Genomic DNA, 13,330 nt, shown 5'->3' with positions numbered 1-13,330 from the left:
TTTGTCAGCGATTTGTTCTCCTTTAGTGCAATGCCCGTGGAAATCACTTACATGGTCTACCTTAACATGCAGCCTGCAAATCAGTAACTCCAAGAGTCAGACTCTCAGACGCCACTTTTCAAAAGACAAAGCAGAAGTCAGTGTGAAAACGCAGCGAGTTCTCTCCCGTTTTGCCTTTATTGGACAGAATGATCACATCAGAGGAGGCTGTTTACTACAGTCTAGTCAGATTTCACACCGTCAGCTTCTCATTATGCGTTTGACGAGGGTTCAAAGTACCCGAGTCATTGTGCACCCTGTTTTAAGCGATGCACCAAGAGCATGTGAAGCACTTGTAATGAAAAGAAAACATTCAACTTTGCCATACTTTCTCCATTAACAAAAATGCACTTCGCACTTTATCTGTTTTAACGTCGCACATATGTTCAACTCACACTGCCAGATTTCATCTGCGAGCTTGCAAAGTCTCAGAGGTAAATTACGGCACTAATGGAAAATTTGCCAGTGTCTGTAGGGAGAAAGAGAGACAAGTGTAATAAATATGAAATGACAAATATAATTCCAAAATCGTATTAAATGAATTGAGCATAATGGTTTTAATTTCTCTTTTGGTTGGTCAACCTCTAAGCTAAGGATTATTAAAACTGTGCACTTGTCAACCATGTTTAAGATTGATAAAAAAATGATTTGAGGTTCATTTGTGCGAAATACAATTATACTCAATTTCATGAGTCATTTTTTAAATCATAACTGAGTATAACATTTTATTCATAAAAGTGTGACCGTTTTTAAAAATAATTTTAATATTTAATACCTAACTTAAAATCAAGATATTAAATCAGAATTGAGAACACACTGTTAAAATATTACTTTAGCATGAAAAAGCCTTGAAAATGTTTGTCGGTCGGACTCTTTAAAGACAGCCACGGGAGAAAAAAAGAACTGTGCGCGAATAAACATGTTAACCCAACTAAACTCTTCTCCTCCAAACCATTTCAAAATAATAACAACTTCAAGTATGCGAGGTATTATAAACATCCGTTGACTGTTTTACCACAGTATGCTTTGAAGACCAAGAAAACTGGGCACATATTCATTCTCCAGGCACTCTGCCAAACTCTTCCAAGCACCCTACCTGCCTACTATCTTAAGTTTCCCGAATAAGTGAGAAAACACAATCCAGTTGCAGCTGCAGGGCTGCATGTTTCCTCCCTGCACTCCGAGACTGAACTCTAAAGCACGGACAAGAAAACTTTTGACGCATGGGCGAAAACTCATGGGGTGTTTATACAGTGCAACGTGAGTACATGTTTTATGAGCTCAACTCTGAAGAAAAAAGGTTGCTGCATGCTTTTATCGTTGTAACTAAGAGTCGTTTAGCGCACTTATTGATTAGGTGTTGTGCTTGTCCGTCGTGCATGCGTGTAAAGAAGAGGCTGTTGAGAAAGTTTGCCGTCCCATTAAGTTAGAGGCCGGATGAGTAGTTGTTTGCTATTTGCTCTGAAAGCTCGAGCCCGACTCAGACAGCTGTGAGTTCACCTATTAGCCCCGATGTCTTTCCCAAAAGATTGCTTGAGTTAAACATCTGACAATGAGCGCTCAGGGGTGCCGCTCGCCTGACCTCCACTCGCTTTTAATAGTTTCATAGGAACTTCATTAAATCAATTACTCCACGAGCACATCATCATTTATTTGTACTTATCTCTCAAAAGATTCTTTGCTAACACTTTCATGAAGAAGTCATTAACAAACATTAGAAAAACTCTTCACAGATCTCTTCAGAAATTTGAAAATACACAAATCAAAGTTTGTAACATTTCTAATGATCAGTTTGGCAATGGAATGTTTGTTAATATTAGATTCATTATAATTAAATTATTATAACGTCTTATACATTTTCCGACAACACAATTATAGCCTACAAGAGCCTTTATTATTATTTTTTTATTTTTATTTTTTTTTTTAGTTTGTAATGCAGAATTGCTATTCATGACATTTACTTTCACGGTTAAGATTTAAAGTTTCCTGTGTGCCGTTTAGATTTTGTGTAGCTCTTGTAACACTCACTTTAAATCAGTGAGGTGCATGCCCGGTTTTACTAGGAACATGTCTTGATATTCCGGTAAATCTAGAGAAAAAAATATAACAAAAAAATATAATTATAGATTAACCAACAGAAAGGTATCATTGTGAACTGACTGCAAAAGTTTATTTTAAATATACATATTGTAAGAAATTACAGTCAATACTTGTATCTCAATGTATAATAAAATAATAAAATGTGTGCAAGTAAACTACCAGCCATGTATACTAAAAAATACATAAATGAAAAAATAAAATAGTTGACTGGTGATTGCATTACCTCAGATCATTAGTAAAATTGCTGATCATGTAAAGGAAAATAGATGTGCTGGATTCTTTTTTTTTAAACTTTGTTTTAATATACATATATTATTTGGTGTAAAGAAAAAAATACATGAAAATAAATTCTTGATAAAATACAAAATAAAATTTGAATTTAAACTTCACCACAGAGATGAACCCTTCATCCCTAACACATATGAATCATCTTGCCTGTCTGCATGAGACAACTGTCATAATATCTGGCCTCTCCTCAACATCTGTGGGCCTCCAAACTTGGTGCTGGTCCAAATATGGATCCCCAGGATTGGGAGGCTTTCCAAGGCACTTGGTGATGAGAGCAAGGTCGTCCACGGACATGTCCAGGAGCCAGAGCTCTACACCTGGTCTGTTCAGCCTATACAGCACATGAACCAAACCTCAGAGCCACGCGACCACTTCTCTGCTTGCCTTGTATTTGACAGGTCCTGTTTAAATGGCTCTAAACGCAGGTCTGGACTTCTAATAGAAAAACACTCCATCCATGTGGCAAATGTTCAGAAGCATTTGCGGGTCGAACATTGACATGAAAGGATGTCAATGTTTTATATAAAAGCAGTTTGATCTAAAAATAATTTCTTCTTCAGCTTTCTTCAATGAGGACTGTGGACATAGTTAATATAAAACTACTTGGCATATGCATATATCCTGGTTACCAGTGTTGTTGGTTGCTGAATAAGACCATGTAAGTAAACAAAAAAAAATTGTAATACAAAAAGTTTACATTATGTAATATTAAGCATTTTGGATAATTTGATATACACTGCAGCACAATGAATAATTAAATAAATAAAATAATAATAATAATAAAAACAAAATATAGCTTTAAAAATAAAATGTAATTTTATTTAAGGAGAACTGAGTATAATACAGTTCCTTATTTCATCATTACCTTACTTCATCACTAAACATTCATAAAACAGATTAAGTTAAAAAGTTTAAAAAGTTTAAAAAGTTAAAATTCCGGTTCCCATCTGCATTATGGGTGGTGGGATATCACATATTAAAAAGTACAATTAAATAAATGTATTCATATATTAAAAAAAAAAAAACTTTTATATTATTAAATACATTTTTGCAGTAAAACAATTCTCTAATTAAAAAATAGGAAGATATTTTGATGCACAAACGTGCATTCATGTAACAATCTTTACAGCATTGGCTTCCCATTTTGATTTTACGTCCTGTAGATGCTGATCCATTCCACATCTGACGAACTATCATGAGCAGCACATCAGAGTCGTGCCTCTGAATACAGCATCTTTCATAGAGGAAAAGGTCAACATTCAGTGAGAGGAAATCATCCTGCACAGCTGGATAACCACAGTGCTGGATCATCTCAGTAAGAGAAGAGAAGAGAGAGCGAGTACAAATATACAACTCTCAAGTGCAAGGAGTAGGAATGGATGAGGAAAAAGAATAGAAGAACAGTCAAAGCCCTCAAAAAGCCAGTCCACTTCTATCGACTTTACTGTACTTTACAACTCTTATAGTTAGATTAAAAGTCTCCTGCCTTACACATACAGCCTGTTTTTCCAGTGCAGGCCTAATCTGTGCTTAATAAACCTGTGAGCTCACCTATAGAATCCCCTGTGCTACCCCTAGTGTGTCACCAGCCACCAGAACCCCCCTGCTGGCCTCACAAAGGTGGCTAGATGTTCTTAAACATCACAAGCCACTTTCTCTGTTTCAAGCTGACCTTGGAATGGCCATTAGACATGGCTTTGAACTACTGGAACTATCTCTCATAGACCAGTGTCAAGGGTCCCCCTGAGTTGATAATGACTTGCTTTCATAACTGCTGTGACATTTTGTGAAGGTACGCTAGGCGTGCTCACAGGCCATATCTCCAGAATGCAATGCTTCCTTTCCCCCTCAGCAGGTGCGAATCTGAGCTGCATAGTCTGCGATTTAGAGTGCTGTGTTTGCGCATCCCGGAATAAGTATAGGCCCGGGCCCACGCATATGTCCAGCCTTGATAAGCATTTTGGCTCACTACAGTGTTGACACAAACTCAGAATTACCACAGAAGATTAGTAACTGTACAGTGGTGATGTTTGGTTTAAATATTATTAACAGTTCCTTGATGAAGCTAATTACCATATGCTATGTCATTGTTGTTTTTTCCTTTGGATCAGTTGCTTCTGCTTGTATTGATTCTTGATATAGAAGTCATAATGGTTTTTAATTAATAAATGGAATGCATTTAATAATGCCAATTAAGTTGTAAAAACAATAAAATCCACAACATACTATAACTATATATTCGTTTTAGTTTTTGATAAGATTTACAGTCTAATAAGACTTTTAAGTGTCTTTTCAGTCCACTTTGAATGTTGAAGGGATAGTTCACACAAAAATGAAAATTCTGTCATTAATTACTCACCCTCATGTCGTTCCAAACCCCTAAGACCTTCGTTAATCTTCGGAACACAAATTAAGATATTTCGGATAAAATCCGAGCGCTTTCTGACCCTGCATAGACAGCAAGGGTACTACCACGATCAAGGCGCAGAAACGTAGTAAGGACATCCTTAAAATAGTCCATGTGACATCAGTGGTTCAACAGTAATTTTATGAAGCCTCGAACTATTTTTTTTTTTTTTTTTTTTTAAAAAAACGACTTTATACAAAAGTCCTCCGCCATTATCAAGAGTACCGTGATGCATGTACTTGCATTTTTCTGCTGGTAAACAAGGCTCAGCGCATGCGTGTTCTACGTCAGCAGCATCGCAGGCATGCGTATTGGTACTCTCAATAATGGCGGAGAAGAAATCGCTTAATAAAGTAGTTTTTTATTCTTTGCGCACAAAAAGTATTCTCATAGCTTCATAAAATTACAGTTAAACCACTGATGGACTATTTTAACAATGTCCTTACTAAGTTTCTGTGCCTCAAATTTCAGCAAAAATATCTTAATTTGTATTTGGAAGATGAAGGAAGGTCTTACGAGTATGGAACGACATGAGAGTGAGTAATTCATTACAGAATTTTCATTTTTGGGTAAACTATCCCTTTAATAGCAAATATGTAAATATGCTGCTCTTGGTGGTTTAAATAGGCCTATCATCGCTCCATCTCATAGAAACCATAGGTCACCTGAAGATATGTATATGGCTGCTGAATATATTTAAATCTGAATCTGGTGGGCCACTGAATGTCTTCATACCGTGTCTAGTTCCTGTGGATGGAAAAAGAGATAAATGAACTCGCTCGCTGTGCCCTTACATAAATGAGGGTTGATGAAACTGATGATAGGCTCGGGCTGCTGAAGAAGTGATCCCAGTGGAGACCTTACAGTGGTCTGTCCCACTCACAAGACAAATTATATAATTAGGCACATGTCTTAGGGGATGGCCACCTTTGCCCCTTTCTTGACATCTTCAATGGTAAATGACAGCATATCTTGCTAAAATAACTGAGCAAATTCATCTTAGTGACACACATGGAATTCTCTTTACAGTTGTATTAATTGTCTGGTTTTGAGAAATCCCATGAAAATGACAATATGGACTCAAGGGAAACGTTACATTTGATTATAAAGATGATCGTGATTCTTAGGCTGGCCTGTCTGAGAGATTTGCATGAATCAAAAGCAAATTGTTGAAATAGTACAGTAATTTGCATTTATAATATTGAAAGATTCTATGAATAAAATGCAGTGTCTTGTGGCTGAATACATTGAATAGATTAATTTTGGGATTTTTTTTTTTTTTTAAAGCGGTTATCTTTGCTTATGAATGAATTTCTTCCGTAATTTAATTTAAGCTTTGTTCTAAGGTTGTTGAGAATCACTTGAGAATCATCTCACTAAAATTTGAGCGCGTTTGTCTTGTTTTGAAACCCGCAATTCTTTATTCACGTACGAAAAATTATAATGCAAAACAACAGAAACGCCTTCACGGACAGCTTCCTTTCATCACCTCGTGCTTATCACTGGCATTGTCAAAATGTTCTTTGCGGGCCGCGTGCTCTGCAAGGGGCTCCGACTGAAAAAGCAGAGCCCAGGCTCCTGCCTCGTCCAGGCAGGGTTAAGCCACCTCTCCAACCAGGCGGCCCCCAGCGGAACCCTCATTACTTTGGCTCCTGGAGCAGTCAGCTGTGCTGTGGTTCAGAGAAGAGAGGCTCCTTACCTGAGCATCACTGCTTCCACACGCCAACAACATACGCGCCTTCACCAACCTGATTTGACAGCTCACGCTCAACTACAGTCTGCTGGAACATAGACGAGATAAAAATACATTTCCTTTCGTTCCCTGTGAAATGTCGCTGTCCCCCGTTTGCTGGGAGTATGTGACAGCACTTAGTTTGACTTGAGACACCTTTTGGTGTCAGGTTCTGTTTGTTGAAATCTACTTGGAGTTATAATTTGCTGTGTTTATGCTCTCTGTATATTCAAAAAAGCTGCCATTTCAGCTTACAGGGCTTTGAGGTGTGAGGTTTTATTAAGTTTTTCCCTCCATGTGGTTTCTCTTCTGTAGAGGCAACATTATGCGTAAGGTGTTCTTAGGACTATGCGGTTTAAGTTATAGAGACAGAAACGGATTTAGTAACCTGTTTTTTTTTATTATTTAAATATAGCTGATAAAATAAATATTTCCATAAAAGCTTTCTGAAGGCTACAAATATAAAAGCAATAAACAGCTTAGACAAAAAGGAGTGCCAACACTATTAACATTTATAGGCAATGCTGAAGTGAAAACTCACAATTCATCTTTAAGTGAGAAATAAAGGTTGTCATACTGTGCAAAGTAAAAGGGCATGATAAAATGATTCATGAGTCCTGTGCTGCTTTACATGCTGGTCGGATTCAATTCACTGTTCTCAAGAATGTATACATTACTATTTAAAGCTTTAATTTTAATGTATTTATTTAATAGTCTTTATTAGTTAAAAACATGTTCTTCTTTCATTTAAATAAGACGTGAACAGATCGGTGCATAAAGCAAGCAAGTGACTTAAGTAATCAAAAGTGTGCTGGAGATGTCACTTTTTTGTCCCGGTAATATTGTGTTGATTATATTGGGTAAAACCAGACAGTCATCTGAGGCTCCTTTATTAAACAAAATCTGGAAGAAACAATTCCATATATTTCAAATGGAACTCATCTGGGTAGAAGTGCTCTAATAATATTTAATTTCCACAGTAAAAGCTCTCTCGAAGATATCAAATAGATACATTTATTTTCTAATTTAAACCAAAATTTCCACATGGTTAAGAGAACTTTTTCGTTTATATAAAAACAGTCTTTTTGAAATACCGATTTAAATTTATTAAAAACTTTCAAATTTTCAACGTATTTGAACGAACTCAAAAGATTGTCTTAAACTATGAGTGTCATGAAACCTGTGGTCTTTTTCTCTGCGGAATTACGTCTTGTAAATTTCGGTTTTGTCTTTATCAAAAACCATTCGAACAGGTTTGGAAGGTTCTTCTCACCCTGCTGTATTTCTTGTAGTAGTTATCTGGGAATATGTTATCTACTCAGGTTTTTCTCCCTAGCAGGCTGTGATTTTAAAAATTCGATAACGCTCATTTTAGTATATCTTTCAAACGCATGTTTAGCAAGTTTCTGTTACGATGTATTTTTTTGTAATCAGTCATTTATACATGAATTCATACTTAAAAAAGTGCATTAAAGAATTTCCCATCCCAAGCAAGTTCAACCAATTAAATGCATTTATCTAATTCAAAGCCAGAAAGTTGACGGCTGCCCTGCCTTAAACAGCGGTATTCACTCTTCACAAAGTTCTGGGTCTATAGGACAAACATGTTTAATTGGATTAGCAGAGATGATGTCATAAACTACAATTAAGAGCTTGACTGTGCAAACACAGGCACGCGCTGAACATGTTAGGACCACAAAAATATAAACCTTTTATATATATATATATATAACACGATACGTTTACGAACAAGATTGTTTAAGCTTTTGACAATTTAATTTTCAGAGTTCAAACGTAGAATTTACAAAGAATCAGAAGCCAGCACTTATAAAGATATAATTAACATTTAACAGAAGGTAAAATTTAAACTGAACTAAGATGAAATATATACAGAACGATTTATACTCGGATTAAATTTAAAGAGAGTAATTCAGTGACTGCAAACCATTAGTGATGCTAAATACAGATCATGTTTTATATGTCCCATCGGATCCATCGTCCTCCTCTAGAGAGGTTATAGTCTATATAATATCATAATCTAACTTTATTAATGTCGTGATGTGATTTCTTCATACTTGTTGATAAAACGTTTTAATTTATAGCTTATTCATATGTGAATATTTTTTTACGAGTTAAAGCTGGAAATATTACATTTGCAACTAGCTGAATGACCTATTGAGCACCATATATGTAATGTTTCTTAATGTTTAAAAGTTTCCCGCCGAGGGTAGAAACAATTTAAGAGAGAATTAAAAAAAATGATGTGTTTTATATGGCTTGTTTAATACCAGATACAGGGTGGAAAGAGTAAGACCACTCAGGGAGAACCGGTGTCAAGAGAAGGTGATAAACCAGCCGCTCGCGTTCCCATGACTCAATACTTGACAATTAAGTGAGCTGGAAAAGATGCAAGCATGTGTGGGTGGTTATAGGGTCACTCCATGATATATCCAAAGCGCAGAGGCCTCTAGAGCAACATACTATCAACTTAAAATCAATATTAGGACTTCACTAGCCGCCCCGGAATTTATGAGACAAGGAAGAACTGCTTAACTGAAAGGACATCTTTTCGAAATGAATATTATTTACACTGTTATTGAACTGAACTGCACCAGCACAGTACTGGCTGGAGCTAAATAATGACTCTATTGTCATTTTAGAGCCGTTTTATAGCAGAATTTGAATCGTTTCCATAATAAGTGAGTTTCCATAATTGACTTTGCTATATGTTTTCCTTATCCTTGTAAGTACCGTTTAGCTGATTTGAGCTATAGAAATAAATGTGATTTGACTGACAACTTTTATCAGTTTTTCACTTTTTTCCACTCTGCAAACCTTAGTTTACCTTTAACGTATTGCAGTTATAAATGTGCATCCACTTTATTTCACAATGCACCTGTTACTCATTATAACTTCATGCAAGTGCAGATATGATCGGACAGCGAACTATAAGAGCGGACAGATCATATATTCCTCTCGACTGCTCCGTCTGGATGCATCTGCACCGTTCTAGGGGGTTCAACTGCAAAAGTCCTAACAGCCAAGAAGCAATAAATGTCGCCTTTATGAACAGCCATTCTCTTCCTGCCCCCAATTTTGACAGCATCCGGCGGCACACTTCTTAAAGTTCTGTTCTTCTTTCATCAGAAAGCCAGTGGGTGAGATGGTACAAGCTGCGCCAAGCAGTCAAGTCACACAGCAAGCTCACCAGCACTCAAAAGCGTATCTGTTTTATCGCATTCATGAAAGATATAGCGGAATTGTTTTAATTTCTCTCTAATTCATGAGCAGTTGTGTGATAATGAGCCAGCCGCCATAATATACATAAAACCATGATGCTCTGATTATCCTGGAGGCTACGCGACAATTGCACCATTTTGTCACAACAGAAGGAAAAGTCAATTTGAAGGGGGGCTGCCATGGGCTTATAATTGGGGAATCCACCCATGGGCTGTTCCTAAGATACTAACAGTGAGGTGGAAATTACATCTGCTCATAGTTCTCTATAACCCTGACGATGAAGATGTTATTAAAATAAAATATAAAAAAAATAGTATTGCTTAAAAACGTCAAATTGTCTTTTTTTTTTTTTTTTAATGAAGTCATTTATCCCTATTAAAAACGAGTACACTTCATAGTAAATTGTTATTATTATTATTATACTTCTATAACAAATATGCATTTCATTAAATGAAATTAATAAATCAAGCAACAGACAACAATGCACAAATACACCTTTTTTTGACATTGTATTTCTTTTCTTAAGACGAACTTTCATGAATAAACATACATGGGGTCAAGTCAGCTAAAAACAAAACAAAAAAAAGTTTTGGAGACTTTTTTTTTTGTCGCACTGTAACGAGTCTGATTTACGTGGCCCCTCGACTCGAAGCCATAGCAACCGCAGACAAAGACCGGAGGAGGTTTACTGGGGTTTGTCCTTTGATCTGTCTCCATTTCAAATAAAGAGTCAGCTCAAAGTCTCCGGTTATTCAGAGAAAACTATCCTTCACTCAAGCACACATTCAGTATTCTGGCCAAACATTAAGCTTACAATACTACACATGAACTAAATAATCTTTTTAACAGCTTATGAAAGAAAAAAGAAGCATAATTAATGTTTCAAAAATATGGAGCATTAGGAAATATGGAACATTTTAAATGCATTTATATTACAATAAACAAACTCACGTTGGGTTGTGACATTAAGTGGTGCGCTAGGAATAAAACAAGAGTTCTGACTGTATCTGGTTCAGATATAAAAGAAAAAACTAAAATAATTTAATTATATAACCCCTCTATAAAAAAGCAGAGATGAAGGGGGAAATAAGTCATACACATCACTCAAAAGTGTAGGGCTCGAATCGTTTGATACTTGTAACTTTTGTTTTAAAGGCTTGTTTAAATTGAAATGCAGACATGAGAGCAACACAAAAACGTGGGCATAACAGCATAATTCACGCACGTTATTAAAGTTACTATTATTATTACTACAATCATCCCTAAGGTAATAAAATGGAGTGCTCAGTAAGTTAATATCCCAAATGCAATAACAATTTGTATTTTAATGTTTTGTTAATACTTTCTCAAAAGAGGTAAAGGCATATTATTAAATATTTTTTTCCTCTTAAATGTCTTTAAAGTTAGGCATTTGCGTCGCATGTGCTTCCGCTTTCCACAGTGGTATATATTAAGTTATTCTCTGTTAATGATATTCCAGCAAATTAAAAAGTCACGTTAACCTACGTGCAAAGAAACGGCAGACATTTTACAACATTACTAGAGTTCAATTTTCACTCATTACACCCAATGCCAATAAATTCAATTTCATTTCAATTACACATTATTTCCAAAATGGTTCCTGCCTGCTCTTGTTGTAAACGATTCGTTTTATTGCAGGGGAATTATCTTTGTTGAAATGAGTTTGTCATATATTGTCTAGTAAAAGAATGAAGTCATTATTGGGAGATCCCTTGGCGAGAAATTAGGCGAGCAAAATCCTCCCTGCCACACGGGTCCCATTGAGATTAATGAAAAATATGTAAAACGTTTCCTTTTAATTTTCCTCTGAAAGCACTTTGCATACATGCATTTTCTCTGCTGGGTTGATATCAGATAATTTATGAGAGCAATCTCAGCACATAACCATCAGGACTGTGTTTCAAGCCTAATTGAGTGCTGTCAAGATTAGGTAAGGTCCTATTCGTGTTAATTGTATTGTACTCTCTTTGGGAATACTAGTAAATGTATTTAAATAATTCCGCCTTGTGAGCTGAAAAGATTATGTCAACTTACAGGCATAATAGAAATGTCATGAAAAATGACAAAGAAGTGGGAGGAAGTAGCATATCGCTGATCTATGGTGAACAGAGTACGCAAATCCTTTAAACCCTCAATCTTTGGCTACACAGATCAGTTTCAACATAATTAATAAAATTAACGGTTCCTTTAGTGCATGGATCAGCATTAATTGCACTGCTGGGGGAAAAAAAACCCCACAAAGTCATAAAAATCCACAAAGTGGCAGTCAAAAAGCTTTAGTTTTATATCAATCCACGATCAAATATCTTAATATCTAACCTTACTTATTTTCTACAAAGGCTACAAAGTTCAAAGGTTGAGCTCCTTTGTGCATGGGCTGTGTTAAAGGGACAGTTCACCTAAAAATGAAATTGCATCATTTACTCACCCTCCAAACCAGTATGAATTACTTCTTCTGGAGAAGACAAAAGAAAATACCTTGAAGAATGTTCCAACATTTCCTGTCTATATAATTGAAGTCAATGGGGTCCAAAAAAAAAAACCCTGAAAAAATAAATGCACAAACACACACTTAACTAAATGGGGACATTACAGACTTCTATTGTTTTTAAATACAGATAGTTATACATTTTCTAACCTAAACCTACCCCTAGCCTAACCCTACCCTTAACAGAAAACATTCTGCATTTAATTAAAAAAAAAAAAAAAAAAAATTATACCAGCTTTACAAATGGGGATGTCCCCAATGGGAGGTTTTTCGCAATTTTGTCAGGTTTTGCTCACTTTTGGGTATAAATTTGTCCCCAAAATATAGTTAAGTAGGAAAACACACACACAAATAAATAAATAAATAAAAAAGAATGCAATTTTTTTTTTGCGTGAATTTTGCATAATTTCTGTTTCTATAAATTGTGGTGAACAATTTAGCTAACTAAAATGCGGGACGGCTCTAGATGAATCTCATCTCGTTGGCCCATTGACCTACGGTCTCAGGCTCTGATTGAGAGTCTTGAAGACATGCTTAAAGAGCGCTTACAGCAAAAGGGCTTGTCTGACATGAGTCCAAAAAGACGATTCCAAAGAAAATGAAAAATAAATGAGTGCAAAAGGCAGAGAGCATGGGAGGGGGGGGTGCGGCGGAGAGGTGTGGGCCGGGTGCCAGGCCGTCAGCTTACTGTCGGGCCCTTTGGGCCGCTCACAGCAGCGGCTTCCATCTTTCTGTCTGCATCCCGAGGCTGGCACAGAGCTCGGGCTGAGTCGCTCGCTGCAGACACTATTGATCACGCCATATTCAGTCCCGCTTTATGCAGAGGCCTCTATTACCATAGTGACCAACTGAACCATCAACCATTCCCCCCACCCCCATCCCAGACAAATCCGCCCTAGACATTTCTGCCAAATATGTCATCAGCTCGTGGGAGACCAGCAGCAAGGAGCGGGAACATAGCGTACTGTAGGATGTATTCATGACAAACACAACATAAAAAACAACAACAACGCCC

This window comes from Labeo rohita, chromosome 9 (genome assembly GCF_022985175.1).
Source record: "Labeo rohita strain BAU-BD-2019 chromosome 9, IGBB_LRoh.1.0, whole genome shotgun sequence".
Taxonomy (NCBI): domain Eukaryota; kingdom Metazoa; phylum Chordata; class Actinopteri; order Cypriniformes; family Cyprinidae; genus Labeo; species Labeo rohita.
The sequence above is the reverse complement of the archived record's forward strand: the minus strand, read 5'-3'. Positions refer to the sequence as shown.